The following is a 19,150-nucleotide window of genomic DNA, read 5'->3' on the forward strand; positions in this document are numbered from 1 at the left end:
ATTTTGGGCTACGTAAGAAAAAGATGAAATACTATTATACTGAAGGAAGGCTTCAATAGTCAAAATGGTTTTAACAGATAAAATTATTTGTGAAAGACTTTTTGGAAGGCTCAAACTCAAGTTTTCTTCAAAAACTTTTGTTTTGGGAGGTTAGACATTCCATTCATGTGCCTGAAGGTAAGGCCCTGGTGATGTCATATGGTTCCATCGCTGTGACTGATTCTTGCATGTGTGCTGGAATTATCCAGACAGAACTTTAAAAAAAAAATGGGGGAGCAAATAGAAAGAGGAATCTTGTTGAAGGTTTTAAGTACTCAAACAATCTTGTATCTTCCTGAGGAACCCAGAGTTGGAGAAAAATAACATTTCAGCATTATCTAAAGTGCTGTTAAATGACATTGTGCCATGCTTGGTTTTACAGGTATTGATATCTACAATTACATCAAGATCACTCACTTTCTTATTTTGTTTAGTCAATATCATATGAGGATAATTATTCTGTTACTAGGGCCTCAGATATCCTTCTTGATAGATTTTCTCAGAAGTATTTCCAGCAATGATGATCTAGGATTTTATTCTCACATAGTGTCATATGAACCGTGTAAATGTATTGTTAAAGCTCAGTTTGCATAGATAATAGTTTTAGTAGCTTCATCTTTTGAAAATTTGTGATCTTGAATATATGAAATAGCTATCTTCCAGCTCTACAAGCAATAAAGTGTTTTTTGGAGTTTGGGAGGTAGTATTGAAACTTTGTGCCGTAATTAGTAATAGCTGCTTCTCCATTAGTCCTTTCCCATTCTTTTTAGGTTCTCTGAAGAAAAGAAAGAATTCCTGTCTCCTAAATTTTTGCTGTGCTATCTGAATAATCCTCATCATATTATTATTGTAGTGATATTTAAATGTTAGGTCCAGATCATTTTCATCTTCATTATGTTCCATCTTAATTTTCCAAGGTGAAGACAGCAATATACATGTATGTGTATATATATATATTTTTTTTCATTTGCTTTACTGACTTTGAGTTGAGTGCATAGAAAGGACAAGGCAGAGAATGAGGATGTTCATCTTGTTAAATATATTTTATCCTGTTCTACCAGTGAAAATGATGTAATTTTCCTCTATATCCTTATTTTCACCCAGAATGAAAAAATCGATTTTAATGGTTATTAAATATTGAACATTTTTAAAATTAATTAAAAAAATGATATTGTGTATGTACAGAAAGGAAGGGTGGCTTGGTTTTTACTTTTGTGAAGAATAACATAGTATGCTGCCATCTCTCTCTAACCTCTGTATCAACCTCAATTTGAGAATGTTAGTATGGAATCTGCTAGTACTGAGGGTTTAATTTATTGCAAATATAGCTACAATGACACTAGTGAGATTCAAGTGACTCATCATGACCAGTTCTCCCCTTGAATGGAGAAAGTTGCTCTTCACTTCATTGCTGCCTGGTATATATCTATAAAAAAAAGCAGGTGTTCTCCTATTTGTTCAGTATCAAATATAAAAATCGAATTGTGTGATATTTCATATCATTGTTACCAAGAATTCAATTTTAAAGCAAGCAAAAAACTACATAATAGAAACTTGATATGTTTGTATTATAATTTAGTCATTTTCTTAGTATGTATCCGATTTGAACTCCTCTAAGCATTTTTATGACAAAAAAAAAAAAACCCGTCACAATGTGTGTAGGACAAAGTAGTTACAAAACCTGTAAATTAATGTTTTATTTTAAAAAAGGACTTGCCATTATATTAGTTTCTGTCTCCCTGATTATTTAAAGAATTGCTCTGTTTCTCATGTCTTCTTTTTGGTTTACATATTTTGGGGGGTAGTGAAAAGAAATCTTTACACATTTTCATAACATACGTTTTCGTCTACATAGCTATTCTTTCACTTTAATATAGACAAAAGTAGCATTGTAACCAATAAAACATTGTTCATTAATGCAACGCTAAGGATAGTGGAAGGATTAAGGAAGGTCTTGTTAGTTTGGTATCTGTGTTTCAGTAGCTCACCTTTAAGCAGTTAAAAATGTTTCTAGGACGTTTGCCTTGTCTATCTTTTGCATCTCATCTCCTCCTTGACCCACTTATATGTATGACCACCTTTCAGAATTTTAAGTTATTTATTTATAAAATAATTATTGTAAGAATAAATTAAGGTGGCATATGGAGAAGCTACATTATCCTACTTGAGTATCTTTGAAGTTAGTTGAGTCTAGGTTTAAATCCTAGTTTTTCACCTAGGCATTCTATTACTCTGATTTCTGACAACTTGCTTGGCCTCTACTTTTTCCTTTCTAAAATGGGAATAATTTTACCTACCTTAGAAGGTTGGAGTTAAATCTGATAATAATGTGTGTGAAGCACCTGCTATGTTTCCTGGTACCTAATACGTAATAAAATGTAATTTCTTTTCTTTTCACCGTTTTCTCATTCTCCACACACATGAGGAAGGGGACCTGGAAAAGATCAGATACGGGTTAGGATGAAACCATTTCATTCTGTTTTCTTTGCCAAACAGTAAGGGGCTTTTCTTTCCCAAAGAAAAATTACTGAGGGGATTTCCTGGGTGGTGAAAGACTGGGAAGATTTTACAAGTCACCATCTACCAGTAGGTGTTTGATATCTGATCATTTAATACCATCACTCCTCTGCTTAAGAGTCCCTGGTGGCCCCTCACTGCCTGTGAGATGAACCTAAACTTCTTAGCCCACTATACTCTGAACAGGGCCCATTATAATCTGGCCTCCATTAAAGACTCCATCCTCATCTCCTGATAGGATAAGATCCTAAACATGCTTTGTGATATAAGTAACCCGCCTTTTATCTTTCATCTTTCCACACATGTGGACACTCTGCCTGGAATGTATTTCTCCCTTATCTAAATGCCCATATATCCAGTAATATATCTTTTTTGTGAATGTCCCCAACCCTTTCCTCTAGAGCCAGTTACACTCCCTCCACCGTGGCCTTGTATTCCCCTGTATACATGGCTGCTTTTATTAGCATCATTTTCAATGTATATTCATTCTCTCTCCTCCATGTTTTATTTGTCATATGAGCAGACAATGTCTTTAAATCTTTGCCTCCTTACTCATCTGTCATTATGGTGCCCAGAATGTACTTATTAAACTTATTAAATGAATTTCTCTTCATGAGACAAGCTAAGTACCCTCTAATGTGCTGTAACATAATAGCCCAAACCAAAGCTACTCCCAAATTCCACTTGCACCTCCCATGAGAAGATATTCTTCCCCAAATAGATTATAAACTCATAAGTGTGCTCTATACCTAGCCTTGCCAGGCACACAAAGTTGCCTATGCTCACATCAGGTGTGACTGGGGGTTGAAGATACAACTTCATTTTATCACTTCACTGCCTTTTGCTGCTTAAGCAAGCTGATGTACTGAAAGGAAAACACAGGTTAATAGATAGAAAGTGAAGATTTACTTTACCTGAAACTCTAAGAATACCCAATAAGGCCAGATGTTGCCCCTTTTCAAGATTACAAAGGAGATTAGCAGACACATTGTGTGTGTGTGTGTGTGTGGGAGAGGGTGGGTAAGCTGGGCAGGAATGAGGAGGATGATGACTCTTAGGGTCCTACGGGGAAGTCTGTTTTGAGATAGTCCCCAAAGACACTTGACGTAAATAGATAAGGAGAATTTTATGAGTAAAGAAGCAGAAACCTTGAAAGTATAAAAGATGTTCCAAGACTTGTATTAAGCAGGTGGAGCTAAACAGGAATGAGTGAGGGTCAATAACAGAATTTCAGCTGAACTTAATTATAAATGGGTCACATGTAGGTCTCCAGAATGCCATCTACTGGGCCCATGTTCACTTCTTGGGACACTTGATGGCACCAAGTTATGCTGCACAGTAGGGATGGCATGAGGAAAGGCAGAGAAATAGAAAAATCAACCTGGTCAGGCTTTTCCCCCAAAATAAATATTGAGATACATGGTCTGAAACATGGTTTTGGACAGATCTAGGAAATAAGGAATTTTTATAGTGATAATAGATGACTAGACCATTTGGGCCTAGAATTCAGTTAAGTTCAATAAACACTGAAAGCTGTTCTTTGCTGAGAGAAACTGAAGTGTGTCTTGATTTGCCTTTCACAGAGCTTTTGTTGTACTTGGAGGGATGAGGAAATAAAACAGTCCCTGGAAGGTAAGACAGTGTTTTTGTCTTGTGTGTGTTTTTTAATTCACAAAACCATGTCTTTATCCGAGACTCTGATTTATATTTTATTAGACTAGAGAGATGATGGTTTGATGCTAATATTAGGTAGCAGTAGCTTATGACATATTTAGGATTAGCTTTTTTAAAAGTTTACTTTGCTACTCCATTTTCAGTTCACTCTTTGTTTCTTCTACTGATACTGAACATGTGAGTAAGAAAAATGAAGTTGATAATACAGAAGTATTGAATACAGAAGTATAATATTTTTAGAGCATCAGCTTCTTGTTATAATAGTCTTATCCTATGTGTCCTTCCTTGGAACCCACATCACATCCTTTTTGGAATATATAACTAATAAAAGTAAAACAAAGAAGCACAATGTTGGGATACAAAAGTTAACAATATTTTTACATGTAATTTATTCTCTAGAGAACATTATTCTTATTCTTAGAGCTATAATTAGTTACTTTAAGAGATAATCTAGTTTAGCCCTTTTCAGTTATAAAGAAGTATTAAATGACCTGCTCAAACTCATATAGGTCTGACTCTAATGAGACCAAGCTGGGACTAGCAATTGGTGTTCTTTTGCCTTACAATCCAAATCTTTGTCACTATCCAAATCCATGTATTTTTTTTAACTTTGTTATAAGTAGTGGCTTTCCCATTTTTTCTTTTATTAAAATGTGCAGATGCACTTTCAATGCATTTTTTCTTCTTTATTTCACATTGTTCTGGTGGAGCTACTAAACTACTCAGGATTGCTTCCTAATTTACTTAATGTTTTCTTCACAGCTCTGTTATCTTTTAGGGGGCTACAAAGATGATCAGAGTAGCAAGCCAGTATTCTTCCCGGGCAGAGAAAAACCTGGGGTTTGGGCAAGAGAGTGAGGGGAGAGAGGTTGGAAGGATGTGGTTCCCAAGGTTTTTATGAAGTTTCCACTGGTCTTTGACAGAATGAGAAAATAAGGATTATGCAGTGAGTTTTCCCACTCTCTTTTGTTCTATGATCTTGTCTGTCCTACTCTTTTGAGGAACAGTATTGATAAAAAGTTGATAACCCTATATCAATCCTCTCATATATATGTGTGTGTGTTCTGTGTGTGTGTGTATATATATATATATATATATACACATATATATATATAGTTTGTTTGTTTGTTTTGTGAGATGCTCATCCAGAATCTGCAGTGCTCTTTAGTTGAGAAAAGGCCCATGTGAGGCCTCTTATAATAGAACCCTGGGAGACACGAGGGACTAGATGCCTGGGATGAGAGAGATGCTAAGAGACAAGTGTGTTTTAAAATGGAGGAGATGTCAGATTTGAGGAAACTGGGGACATGGGGAAAATGAAAATGAAGACTGTTTAGTTGGCTTTCTCAGGGTTGGTGTTAAATAAGTTTAACACTGAAAACATGCAGTGGACAGTGACTTGGAAGAATGCTTACTTGGAATTCTCAGCGTCTGCGCTGGATTCATTAGGTCATCTCAGCCCAATTATAGATTCACTGAATGCTTTACACTCAAAATGGGAATTTAAAATGCTGATTTTTAAAGAGCTTTAGGTTCATCAAGTGAAATGTACCACTGTAAGCTTCAAAGATAGTTTCTTCTGTTGGATATAGTCTTCGAAATGGGATTCAACTGAAGCTTTACAAAGTGGTATTAGAGCTCCTAATGACAGCAATCTTTCCTTTGATTCATGTTTTCTAAACCACCTGCATATTATATTGTATGTGGTCTGTAATTATGAAGTAATGTGAAAAAATTATTTAATTTTCTGGCAAGTTGCCTTAACATGTTAATGGGACACTGGCAACATTACTAAGATTGAAAAACTGAAACCTGCTTTCCAGATGATCTGTCTTTATAGGAACATGAATGCATGCTGCGAAAGCAAAACGAAAAAACAAAACAAAACCCAAAACAGTTCCCCCTTCCCCGACCAATAACACCCATAAATAATCTTGAACAAATAAGAGGATATGCCAGGGTACGTTAAGAGTCATGACATCTGGAGTCAAACATACAGAATAAAGCATAGTAAGAGCTATTTTTTATTTTTTTATTCTCCGTATCATATAAACCCTAAAAATATTTTCCTCTTGGATCAGGAAGAGAAATAATTGAAAGATCAGTTTTGTGTTTGGTTAGCTTTTTTTGTTCATGTATAAAAACTGTGTAGGAAAAATGGAAACATTTAGCATTTTTTCCTAGTTGAAGAAGTTTGGATAGAAAGATCCAAGTAATACAGATCATGTATATAAGACTTTTTACTTACTGTGTTACTTTCTGAAAGGTGAGTACAGGAGAGCCTTGAGCAGCTTGGGAGTTAGGGGCACACACCCTCCTCCTGCCCCTGAAGTTGAAATTCCACTTTTAACTTTACAATTGGGCCTCCTTATGCATGGTACTGCATCTGTGGATTCAATCAACTGAAGATTATGTAGTACTGTATTATGTATTTATTGAAAAAAAATCCATGTGTAAGTGGACTCACACAGTTCAAACCCATGTTGTTCAAGTGCAGTATCAACTGTACAGGTATTTAAAATCTGATTTGTTATATTAGTTTCAAACTGACAGAGAATATTTTCTTTGGAAAATCAAACATTTTATGTTTATAAACATTTTTTCTAATGATAAAAATAATACAGAATTATTGCAGAACATTTAGAAAATCTAGAAATGTATTAAGAAATAGAAAAATAAAGTCACCTATAATTAACTACCCAGTGTTAAAATCTTAGCATTTTTTTTCTGATTTTTTTCAATTTTATTTTTCCTCATATTTTTGAGATCATACTAGATATTTTAACATCCTGCTTTTTCAATATAATGTAAATAGAGTATTTTAAATATTATTTTAAACTTTGTAAGTGTAATTATTGATGACTACATGGTACATCATCTGACTTGGCCATAATAAATCTGTTTCTCTGTTGTTGGCCATTTAAGTTGTTTCTGTAAATATTTGCTCTTTAAATTAATGCAAATTTGTTTTGTTGAGGTTTTTCTCTTCAACTGAGTAAGCTTATTGAAAAAATTCTTCTTAAGATTACAGTTTCCTTTTCTTCTTCCATTCCCTAAATTACATACTAGCTAATTCCTAGAATTTCTCCCTCCATATTCCTTGAAATTTGAAAAACCTCTTGCTCTCTGTGACTGGTATGATAGCCTCAGCTTAGTTGCGATGGATGTATTGTGATTGTGAAAAGTAAAGTATATGTTTGTTCCTTTCATTAAGCTAGTATGAACTGCAACTGGAGGTCCTTATGCAGCCTGAGAGCCATAAATATACTTTAGAGAATATGCTCAGAGATGCTAAATATACTGTAAGGAATGAAATACTACTCATTCCCCGTAGAGTTAATTTTTTTTCTAGTATAAAGCATTTTACCACAGTTACATGCAAAATGAAGTGTTTTACACCGATATTAATAGTGATAGCTATATGAATTAAGTATTGATTTTTTATGTATAATTTATTTTTTATTGATATCAAGAGTAAAACAGTTTGTCAGTATTATATTATAAAAATTCTGTTGGCTATGTGGGACCTTTCTGAGTTTAATAATTATATTTTTTTCAATAAAATTTGTCATTTTGTAGGAAAAGGTGGGTAGTGTTGTGGACAAAATTATTGAGTGAAATGCTTGGTCTTTAGGTATCTTGGTAAGGCTATGTGGATTTTTCTGTGGTTAAGATCTTTTTATTCATATTAGAAAAAAATACTACTACTTTGTGTGAAAATAAATTACTATTCAAAATAATATATATTTCTTTGGGGAACTTTCCTCACCATTTCCTTTTCCTAACCTTATGGTAATTTATTATGAAAAGAAGCCTGTGAAATAAAATTTAATTAAATGTTGATTTGATTTCTGGAAATAGTCACAATATATGATAATAAACCTGTCTGCATTTTTATTTAACAAGATGCTTTTTGATGGCATTAGACTTTCTATACCACAATTTCCTTATATACTTTAAAGAACTTCTAAGACAATAACTGTGTATGTGTGTGTATGTGTGCAAGTTTCTTGTTCTTCTAATATCTATATGTTAAAATTACTTTAAAGAATAAATAGCATATCTGGCATTATATTCTGTGAATTTCACATCTCATTAAAAAAATAATTTGAAGTGGATATAATAAATTGTGTTCCATGGTTGTATTCCACATAGACTCTTTTAGAAATTCATTATATAGTAAGACGTGATTTATTTCTCAGATTTTTATCGCAAAATTTAATTTATCTTTAATTTTTCATATTCTATTCATTTAATTGCCATTGTTTTACATGGAAGGCATGAGAAAAATATTAGTTTGCCCAGAGATTTTTTTTTAACATTTTTTATTGATTCATAATCATTTTACAGTGTTGTGTCAAATTCCAGTGTTCAGCACAATTTTTCAGTCATTCATGGACATATACACACTCATTGTCACATTTTTTTCTCTGTGATTTATCATAACATTTTGTGTATATTTCCCTGTGCTATACAGTGTAATCTTGTTTATCTATTCTACAATTTTGAAACCCCAGTCTATCTCTTCCCACCCTCTACCCCGCCCCCTACCCCGGTAACCACAAGTCTGTATTCTCTGTCCATGAGTCTATTTCTGTCCTGTATTTATGCTTTGTTTTTGTTTGTTTGTTTTTGTTTTTTAGATTCCACATATGAGCGATCTCATATGGTATTTTTTTTCTCTTTCTGGCTTACTTCACTTAGAATGACATTCTCTAGGAGCATCCATGTTGCTGCAAATGGCATTATGTTGTCGGTTTTTATGGCTGAGTAGTATTCCATTGTATAAATATACCACCACTTCTTTATCCAGTCACCTGTTGATGGACATTTAGGTTGTTTCCATGTTTTGGCTATTGTAAATAGTGCTGCTATGAACATTGGGGTGCAGGTATCGTCCTGAAGTAGATTTCCTTCTGGGTACAAGCCCAGGAGTGGGATTCCTGGGTCATATGGTAAGTCTATTCCTAGTCTTTTGAGGAATCTCCACACTGTTTTCCATAGTGGCTGCACCAAACTGCATTCCCACCAGCAGTGTAGGAGGGTTCCCCTTTCTCCACATCCTCTCCAGCATTTGTCATTTTTGGATTTTTGAATGACGGCCATTCTGACTGGTGTGAGGTGATACCTCATTGTAGTTTTGATTTGCATTTCTCTGATAATTAGTGATATTGAACATTTTTTCATGTGCCTTTTGATCATTTGTATGTCTTCCTTGGAGAATTGCTTGTTTAAGTCTTCTGCCCATTTTTGGATTGGGTTGTTTATTTTTTTCTTATTGAGTCGTATGAGCTGCTTATATATTTTGGAGATCAAGCCTTTGTCGGTTTCACTTGCAAAAATTTTCTCCCATTCCGTAGGTTTTCTTCTTGTTTTATTTCTGGTTTCCTTTGCTCTGCAGAAGCTTGTAAGTTTCATTAGGTCCCATTTGTTTATTCTTGCTTTTATTTCTTCTAGGAGAAAATATTTGAAATGTATGTCAGATAATGTTTTGCCTATGTTTTCCTCTAGGAGGTTTATTGTCTTATGTTTAAGTCTTTAATCCATTTTGAGTTGATTTTTGTATATGGTGTAAGGGTGTGTTCTAGCTTCATTGTTTTACATGCTGCTGTCCAGTTTTCCCAACACCATCTGCTGAAGAGACTGTCTTTATTCCATTGTATATTCTTGCCTCCTTTGTCGAAGATGAGTTGACCAAAAGTTTGTGGGTTCATTTCTGGGCTCTCTATTCTGTTCCATTGGTCTGTATGTCTGTTTTGGTACCAATACCATGCTGTCTTGATGACTGTAGCTCTATAGTATTGTCTGAAGTCTGGGAGAGTTATTCCTCCAGCCTCTTTCTTTCTCTTCAGTAATGCTTTAGCAATTCTAGGTCTTTGATGGTTCCATATAAATTGTATTATGCTTTGTTCTAGTTCTGTGAAATATGTCCTGGGTAATTGGATAGGGATTGCATTAAATCTGTAGATTGCCTTGGGCAGTGTGACCATTTTAACAATATTGATTCTTCCAATCCAAGAGCATGGAATATCTTTCCATTTTTTAAAGTCTTCTTTAATTTCCTTCATCAATGGTTTATAGTTTTCTGTGTATAATTCTTTCGCCTCCTTGGTTAGATTTATTCCCAGATATTTTATTACTTTGGGTGCTATTTTAAAGGGGATTGTTTCTTTACTTTCTTTTTCTGTTGATTTATCGTTAGTGTAAAGAAAGGCAACTGATTTTTGAACATTAATTTTGTAACCTGCTACCTTGCTGAATTCTTCGATCAGCTCTAGTAGCTTTTTTGTGGACCTTTTAGGGTTTTCTATATATAGTAACATGTCGTCAGCATATAATGACACTTTTACCTCTTCTTTTCCAATTTGGATCCCTTTTATTTCTTTCTCTTGCCTGATTGCTGTGGCTAGGACTTCCAGGACTATATTGAATAGGAGTGGTGATAGTGGGCATCCTTGTCTTGTCCCAGGTTTTAGTGGGAAGCTTTTGAGTTTTTCACCGTTGAGAACTATGCTGGCTATAGGTTTGTCATATATAGCTTTTATTATGTTGAGATATGTTCCCTCTATACCCACTTTGGCGAGAGTTTTTATCATAAATGGGTGTTGAATTTTATCAAATGCTTTTTCTGCATCGATTGAGATGATCATGTGGTTTTTGTCCTTTCTCTTGTTGATGTGATGTATTACATTGATTGATTTGCGTATGTTGAGCCAGCCTTGTGTCCCTGGGATGAACCCCACTTGGTCATGATGTATAATCTTTTTTATGTGTTGTTGGATTTATTTGCTAAAATTTTGGTGAGGATTTTGGCGTCTATGTTCATCAGTGATATTGGCCTATAATTCTCTTTTTTTGTAGTGTCTTTGCCTGGTTTTGGTATCAGGGTGATGGTGGCTTCATAGAATGAGTTTGGGAGTATTCCCTCCTTTTCAATCGTCTGGAAGAGTTTGAGAAGGACTGGTATGAGTTCTTCTTTGTATGTTTGGTAGAATTCCCCGGTGAAGCCATCCGGTCCTGGACTTTTATTTGTAGGGAGGTTTTTAATTGCTATTTCTATTTCCTTTCTAGTGATCGGATTGTTCAAGTGTTCAGTTTCTTCTTGATTCAGTTTTGGTGGACAGTATGTTTCCAGAAACTTGGCTCCGCGGGTGGGCTCGGGGAAGACCGAGGGGCAGCCTCGTTCCTGCTCCGAGCCAAGACCCAGCTGCTTGTTTGTCTTTGTGGAGCAAGTTCTCTGGGGGACCAGAATGGAAGGATCCTATCTGCCCAGGGCTGTAGGCCCGTCTCAGTCTGGCCCTTGAGGCTGCTAAGCCCTTCGGTGGGGATGCAGGTTTCACCTCTGCCCCCGCCTGGGTGCTCAGCGCCGGAGAATATGGCGGCTGTGCCTGGGCCCCGCCCCTCTTCCCCTGAAAAGTTTCCGCGTGTTTTCAGAGATGGGGGTATGCACCCTTCCCCCGAGAGCACATCAACCTTGCTGTTTTATGGAGGGCCCAGGTTGTTCTGTCCTGTACACCCACAGCCCCGGCGCCCAGCCCCTTGCAGTCCCCTGGAGCTGCCTCCGTGCAGCCGCCCCCGTCCTCCGCCTGGCTTGTGCAGCCTGGCCCTGCCCGCCGCTGCCGGCCCGCGTCTCAGGCTGGGTGTCGGGGGGACGCTCTGTGCCCGTTTAAGTTAGTTCTGTCAGACAAGGGCTGCTCTGTACAGATCCGAGCCTCGGAGGCCCCCCCTCCATCCCGCTGGCCTCTCAATTGGAGAGGGGAGACCCAGCGAGCGAGCGCCAGTCCTCCTTTGCCGCTCCCTCCCCGCGGGACCCGTCCCGCGCTGCTTTGCCTTTTGTTCTTTCTTTTTTCCTTTTCTCCTACCAGATTTTTGGCGTCTTTATCTCTTGAAGAGGGCGATGATCTGTTGGAGTTCCGCAGGTGCTCTGGTTGGCTGAGTGGGTCTGTAGATGTGGGTCTTGGTGTATTTGTGGGAGAGGGTGACTTACAAGCGTCCTTCTACTCCGCCATCTTGCCCGGAAGTCCTCCCAGAGATTTGTTTTTGCCCCTGATTTTTGTTTTTAAATATTTTTTTCTTTTAATTATTTCTTCTTAAATATTATTCCTTAGTTCCATAAAGGAATGATTATTATTAGAACATTTATTCTTGGCTGGTGGAAAATTCTTCAGAGCTCAACACAAAGACAGCTGTTATCTTTCCAATGGAAATCAAATCAGATATATAACCATTTTGTTTTCACACATCTACTGAAATCAAAAAGAAAATTTCATCTCTATGATTTTTTGCAGTTATTTTCATCATAGTGCAGTTGATAAAATATTTAACAAATATTTGTTGAGGATACCATGGGCTTTTAAAGGATACTTTTTTAGGAACAAAAATGTGAACCTGTTATGAAAGCCAATGAATAGTTACTAAGATGAAACGGAAAAATCTTCAGTATTCTAGATATATCTCTAAAATGACTAGTGCTCTGAAAAATAAAGGTAGATCTGTATTCAGAATTGACACGTGAGATAATTTAGAGAATGAAGTCAGTTGTTGGTAGAGAGGCATCAGTATATGCATCTTTTGAGTTAGGAGATGATAGCTCTCACTACACTCTTGAAGTGAAAGTAAGAAAGGGTGAAGGGGCCCTTTCCAACAAATATTAACACACAGTGAAGTTAGCCAAAATAAGCCAATGAGAATTACAGAGTTAGAATGGGAAAGGATCCCACCAGATTGACTTTTATTTGTTTTCTTTTTTAATTGACTGATTGATTTATAACATAGAATAGCTAGTAGAGTCTAGTTTGTAGACATGGTAATTCAGTAATCCCTTTTGCTTCATTGTCAGTGTTCTGTCATATTACTAAGTTACTTGTGAACCGTCTGTATATATATATCTGGGTTTTAGTTAGTCATGGGAATATGCAGAGTTTAAAAGTAAAATTAATTGCTCAGCCTCTGATAACTTGTGCACAGTGAATCACCTTTAGAAGAATGCTACATAAAACAAACCATTGTACAGAAGAGACAGTTAGGAATCCTAATACAGTTTTGTTGCTGGGTCTGCAGGGAGAGATTTGCAGATTTTGTGAGATCCTGCAGAGAGTCAAGCAAAATCTGCATCACAGCACATTATCTCCTGTGGGGAAGAACCAGCAGGGGTGCTTATGGTTCTAAGCTATCTCTGCTCTGTGTGCTTTTGTCCTACTATGTAAAAGCCTTCCATTTGCTGGAAACAGTAACAGTGTTGGAACCCTGAGAGAAAAGGATAAAAGAACAATGAAAATTATCAACTACATGAAAAGGACCTTTATAGGCAAGCTTGACCAGAAGCCTGGCAGTCAAGTTGAAGGGTGATTAGATAAGCTGATACGATTTTACATAAACTTTTATTTTAAGAAATAGCACTCATATTTGAGGTGGGGAAAGCCATTGGGTTGAGTGACGAATACCTGATGTGTACTGATGTGTTAGATATATCTAAAGTTCTTTTTGTAACCATCCTAAATACTACATTTAATGCTGTACTCTGATGATTAATTATCTTCCTATTTTTTCTTTTTGTAGTCAGATTTTATAATTTACTTTCTGTCACGTGTCTGTTTAGAAAGAAGTAGAAGTGACTGAAGAATGCAAAGTTGAATAAGAAATAAATTTAAAAGTAACCACTAGAGTCAGAAGGTGTATTTGAAAATTAGGAAGCTGTTATATGTATTGTTGGGAAAAAATAAGGAATTCCAGAAGACCTCATACTTCTGAGCTACAGTATTTCTTGCTTTTAACCTTTATTATTTTCTTGATTTAGACACTGTTTTTAGTTTGTAGGCTTATTCGACAAACTAAATGTTCAAAATTTTTAAATGTTCTATATTTAAAAAAATTATGTATATGAGACTGTAGTATCTTAGTCTGACCTAAATCTGCAACAATGTTTAGCTTAAAGTTACATAGTAACAGGTTTTTGATACAAAAACTTTATCCATAAATTAAACTCTGAAATGATCATTTTAGAGTTAGTTGTTAGATTCACTTTTTGTATAATTTCACCCTAATTTCTTATATTTACTTACTGTAATTTCTGGCACTTTTCAGGAGTGGGCGATGTCATCAAAAAACCATTTATATTGTCTTATAAGTAAAATAGAAGCTTATTTCTCTTTCACGTAACAGTGGTAGGGTGGTTTCTGAGCATCAAACAATTTTTTAAAATGAATACAATTGTTGCAATTATGTTTTCACTTGACAGAATTTGTCTAATATAACAGCCAGTTATTCCAAGATTTTAATGCATTAAAGTGAGTTAAAACAAAATATTTGATTTTGACCAATTACAAGTGACTGTTGTTAGATTAATATATAGATTATTTTTCATTAGATTAAATATTTATCATTTTTAGATAAATAACACTAAGATTCCTAGTATGATTCACTTTTCAGGTGAAAATATTAAATGAAAAAGTATTTACCAATATTTTCCCCCCTGTAATAGAGTAAATTCATGTAAAGTAGAAGGGAAGAAGTTAGTACATGCTGTTATTTTTAAGCATTTTACAATCCTTATTGAGCAGATAGTTTATATCTAAGGGCCTAATAAACTTTGGTATCTTACTTTATGAGCAATGCTTTAATGATTAGAAGATTAATACTTTTAAATTATATGTAGTATGAATTTTCATAATATTTCAAAATAATTTTGTTGTGAAACTCATATTTATATACAGTGAAAACTTTTTCTTGAATGATCCTTCTATTAAAGAGATTGTGTATATATATATAACACTCTGTGTGTGTTTTTTAAAAATAATTGTTCCAAAAATTAGTATAAAAAAGTAATTTTGATACAATTGAACCTTTTATCTTTATATGTCAACACAATTAATGAAATTTGCTAGTGATTTTTTCCCAAGTAGGAATTGTGTTTTATTCACCTTTGTATCCCAGAATCCAGCACAAGTGTCTATTACAGAGTACATATTCAATAATGTTTACTGAGTGAGTTTCAATCTCTTTTCTCATAAAGTCTTATTTGTCACTATTTAATCAAGCTAAGATACCAAATTTGTTTTATAATTCACTGAAAGTTTAAATGAATTTAAATGTTTCCAAATACACTTGTTAATTATATTTGAATTACTGTGCTGCTTGTGAGAAGTAATCATCTGAATAAAAATCAGGGCGTCTGAACTACAATGTATTGTTCCGTGTAATGCTTTTGCAATATTGTATCAATTTTTGGAGTACAGAAAATATCTGTTTCTGATACCAGTCTTCTATTTTGGTTAGGTCGTTAATATTTTCTTTCTGTTTATTAATTTGTATTCATCTTTATTAGTTAATGATAGTCTTATATCTTAGTGCCTAAACATATACACACCTTTTTTCTTTTACTTGTACTTTAAACTTTTACTTTTTCTTGATAGCTCCACTGCCCAATATTTGTGTATGTTCATACATTTGTGTATGTCTGTGCGTATATTCTAAAGACAAAATTACCGTAACAAAGAAATCCATTGGCTTAAAGAAGATTATTTCTCCTTCACACAACAATGGTAGGGTAGTCAAGATGATCAAAGTGGTTAGTTTCACAAGGTTATCAGCCCCAGGTTTGTTTCACCTTACTGCTTTGCAGTCTTAGAGGAAGTTGTTTTTGTCTACAAGGTTAGATATGGGTCACTGCCATGGCTGCATTATAGTTTGAGAAATAGGAGAAAGCAGAAATAAAGGCAAACAATTTCCTTTTAAAACAAGTGGCCAATAATTTTTACAATCCATTTGTTGGAACTTTGTCACATGGCTACACATGGCTGCAAGGAAAGCTGGGATGTACTGTCTCTATATGGGTGGCCACTCACTCAGCTGAAACTCTTACTATGAAGCGAAAGAAAAATGGACACTGCTAGTTGCTCAGTGCGTTTAAATTGTAGTGTGCTGGTTTGTTCTTGTTTCATTTGTTCTATTAAGGAAAGTAGTCTTGTTTTATTTGTTCTACTAAGGAAAGCATCAAGAGAAGGATAGATTATTCCTGTTTTTCTGGAATCTGTCTGCTGTGACCTAGCAGCATGGTATGTCAAGCATAATTAGTGGGACTCCCAATGAGAAAATGGAATCCTAGGAAACAGTAGTTGTGCTTAAGGCCTAGGGTGGCTCCATGTAAGGACCTTCCCTTCAGTACAAACCTTAACAGAGTTTAGGTTTGAGGGGTTTTATTAAGGGTAATTGGGTTTCACACACAGATGTCCATTGTTAAATACACTACTTCTTCATGTTAGTGTTATTGCTGTAGTTTGCTTCATTTCTTTCACAGCACTTTGATAAAGTAATAATTTCCAGTCGTGTTTTTAGTGTATTGTTCACTGCTACACTCTCTTAGCTTAATAAATATAGGACCTATTAGAACATTTTACCTTTATAGTTTAAATCTTCTATCTTGAAATGTAAGGCTTTTCACATTAAAGCACTGTGGAACTGCTGTGTTGCTGAAGCTGAGGGAATTCAAAGACCCTCACATATTGTGGGTGAAATTCTAAAATATCAGTCATTTGGAGAGCAATTTATTAATATTTAAGAAAATTACCAATACGTATCCCCTTTAATGTAGTATTATCTGTATTTAATATATATTTCTATAGACACACTTACATATGAGACATGATGTGTTTATAAGGTTCTTTGTTACATTATTTGTAATACTAAAGATTAGAAACATGCCAAATAACCATCAATCAGGGTCTGGTTAAACAAATAATGGTACTTGTATAAAATAGAACATTATGTAGCTATATAAAATATTGAAGCTGTTTAAATACTGAAATGAAAAACTCTGAGATTTATTACCATGCGAAAAAAGTATAAAACATTATGTGTGGTAAGACTCCTGTGTAAAAAGAAGATAATGAAATAATATGTATTTATATATGCTTGTCCACACATAAAATACTTCCCACAGAATTACAAATGCATAGGGAAGAACCAAAATATTTTTATTTAGGAATTATACTGTAAAATCCCTTTTGGGCAAACTGATTTTTATCCTTATGAAATTATGTTCATTTTGATGAGCAAAGGAGATTTTTCTTCATTAAGATAAAAGTCACAGTGTTTATTTTAGAAAATGTGCTGATTGGCTAGTTCTCTCTGATGCAGAAGTTCTCTTCTACAATACCCTCACTAACTGGTTATCACTAATGTGTCTGAACGCTGCCATTGATAGGGACTTGATTACCTTCTCAAGAGAGCTGGTTCTTTCATTTAACTACAATGAGAAAGCCCCAGAAAGATCTGTACAGGGTGGGACCGAGATCTGGGAACTGGATATATTACTAGCCTACAGGTACTGAAAAATTTAAATTGATTTTTTGAAATAAGGGATCAGATTGTGAAGAACATTGTTTAAAGAGCATCATTTCTACTTGAAGCAATGCATTCCATTGCTAGTGTTAGAATTCCTCTTTATATGAGGCTAAAATCTACCCAGACCTCTTCCATGACTTACATGCATTGGACCTTAACACTATTCTGTGATTGTTATCTAAATAAAAGACCTTAAGATATTTGAAAAGACATTAGACAAAGATCCTTTGTTCTCTTGATGTTTTTCATGTTATATAATTTACAGACTCTTATCATCCTGTTTCTCCTCTAGACATCCTTCAGTGGAAATGTACGCAGCAGTGAGCACAAGGATCTGAATACACAAAGAGAGTAGAGCTCTCACCTGCTTTGGTTTAGGGGGATGTGTGTGTGTGTGTGTGTGTGTGTGTGTATTTTTAATGCTAAGAATATGTTAGTTCTCTGGTATCTAATGTACACTGTTGTCTTATTTTAAGTCCAGTAGAGTACCTAGATATTTTTTATATGAACTATTAGTTATTGTCTCTACGATTACTATCTCTATAGTACTTTTTATTTCTTATGTAACATATTCTTTTATTTCTTATTTGTTCATCATAGAAAAAAATTAGAAAACAAAAAAGAAATTCCAAATTGCACTCATTGTAGCCTCTATTAACACTTCATTGTGTATCCTTGTGGACAGTCTCTGGATCAGTGTTTCTATCTCTAGATCTAGATCCAAACTGCAGGATGCTACTCAATAGTCAGCTCTGAAGTTAACTTAGTGAGTTAAAACTAGCATTTAAAAAAAGAAATAGAATAGTATAAATTGGAAAATATGGATTGTATAGCATTGTACACAGAAAGAGTAAGTATTGTTCCATGAAAATGTTTAAAGTATTTGTATGTATGTTTTTAGTATTTATATGTGTGGAACAAGATGTACAATGCATTTATTAGAATGAGTCACAGTGAAAAAAAGTTTATCAGTAGATTCACTTTCTCTCTTTTCTTTCCTTTTCTTTCTGTCTCACTGTCCTCTTCCCTTCTTTTACTTTCTCCCTCCCTTTCTTTCTCTTTCATTTTTTTTCTCCAAAAATGAAATCCTATTTTGCATGCTGTTTATAATGATTACTTCACTGAACTATGTTGTGGACAGCTTTCTATGTCAAGTATTTGTATCTGGAGGCATTTTAAATGACTGAGGAGTATTCCAGTGTGTAAATGGCCCCATCATTGATTGATTCTGTTTGAACTCTTTCTGTAGGACATTTTGGTGGTTTCTAATTTCAGCTATTTTAAGTAAATAAACTGTATATTTTCATATATTTTAACTATTTTTCTCATGAACAATCCCTAGATATAGAATTGATGGGTCAAAGGACAGGCATATTTTCAAATCTTTTATAAAAAGTTCCCAGCTGCCTTCTAACAGTTCTTTTATTTGCAGTGCCTACCAGTTTGATAGTTTAAGATGGTAAGTTATTATTTTATATTCTATATTTTCAAAACGATTTTTGTAAGTTAAAGTTAAGATTGTACATTTATTTCTTTTATATTTCAACAATGTAAATATAAGTTCTTCCTTAAAACCACT

General features: G+C 34.7%; 1 protein-coding gene across 3 annotated transcripts in view; it reads left to right on the forward strand.

The window, feature by feature from the left end:
* Positions 1–19,150, forward strand: part of NAALADL2 (N-acetylated alpha-linked acidic dipeptidase like 2) — a 1,170,852-nt gene that overhangs the window by 8,798 nt on the left and 1,142,904 nt on the right. For all 3 annotated transcript variants that reach the window (XM_072961150.1, XM_072961146.1, XM_072961152.1), the window contains exon 2: positions 4,140–4,188. The gene's annotated coding sequence lies outside the window, so the exon portion shown is untranslated. The remainder of the gene's footprint in view (positions 1–4,139; positions 4,189–19,150) is intronic.

Source organism: Vicugna pacos, chromosome 1, assembly GCF_048564905.1.
Source record: "Vicugna pacos chromosome 1, VicPac4, whole genome shotgun sequence".
Lineage (NCBI taxonomy): Eukaryota > Metazoa > Chordata > Mammalia > Artiodactyla > Camelidae > Vicugna > Vicugna pacos.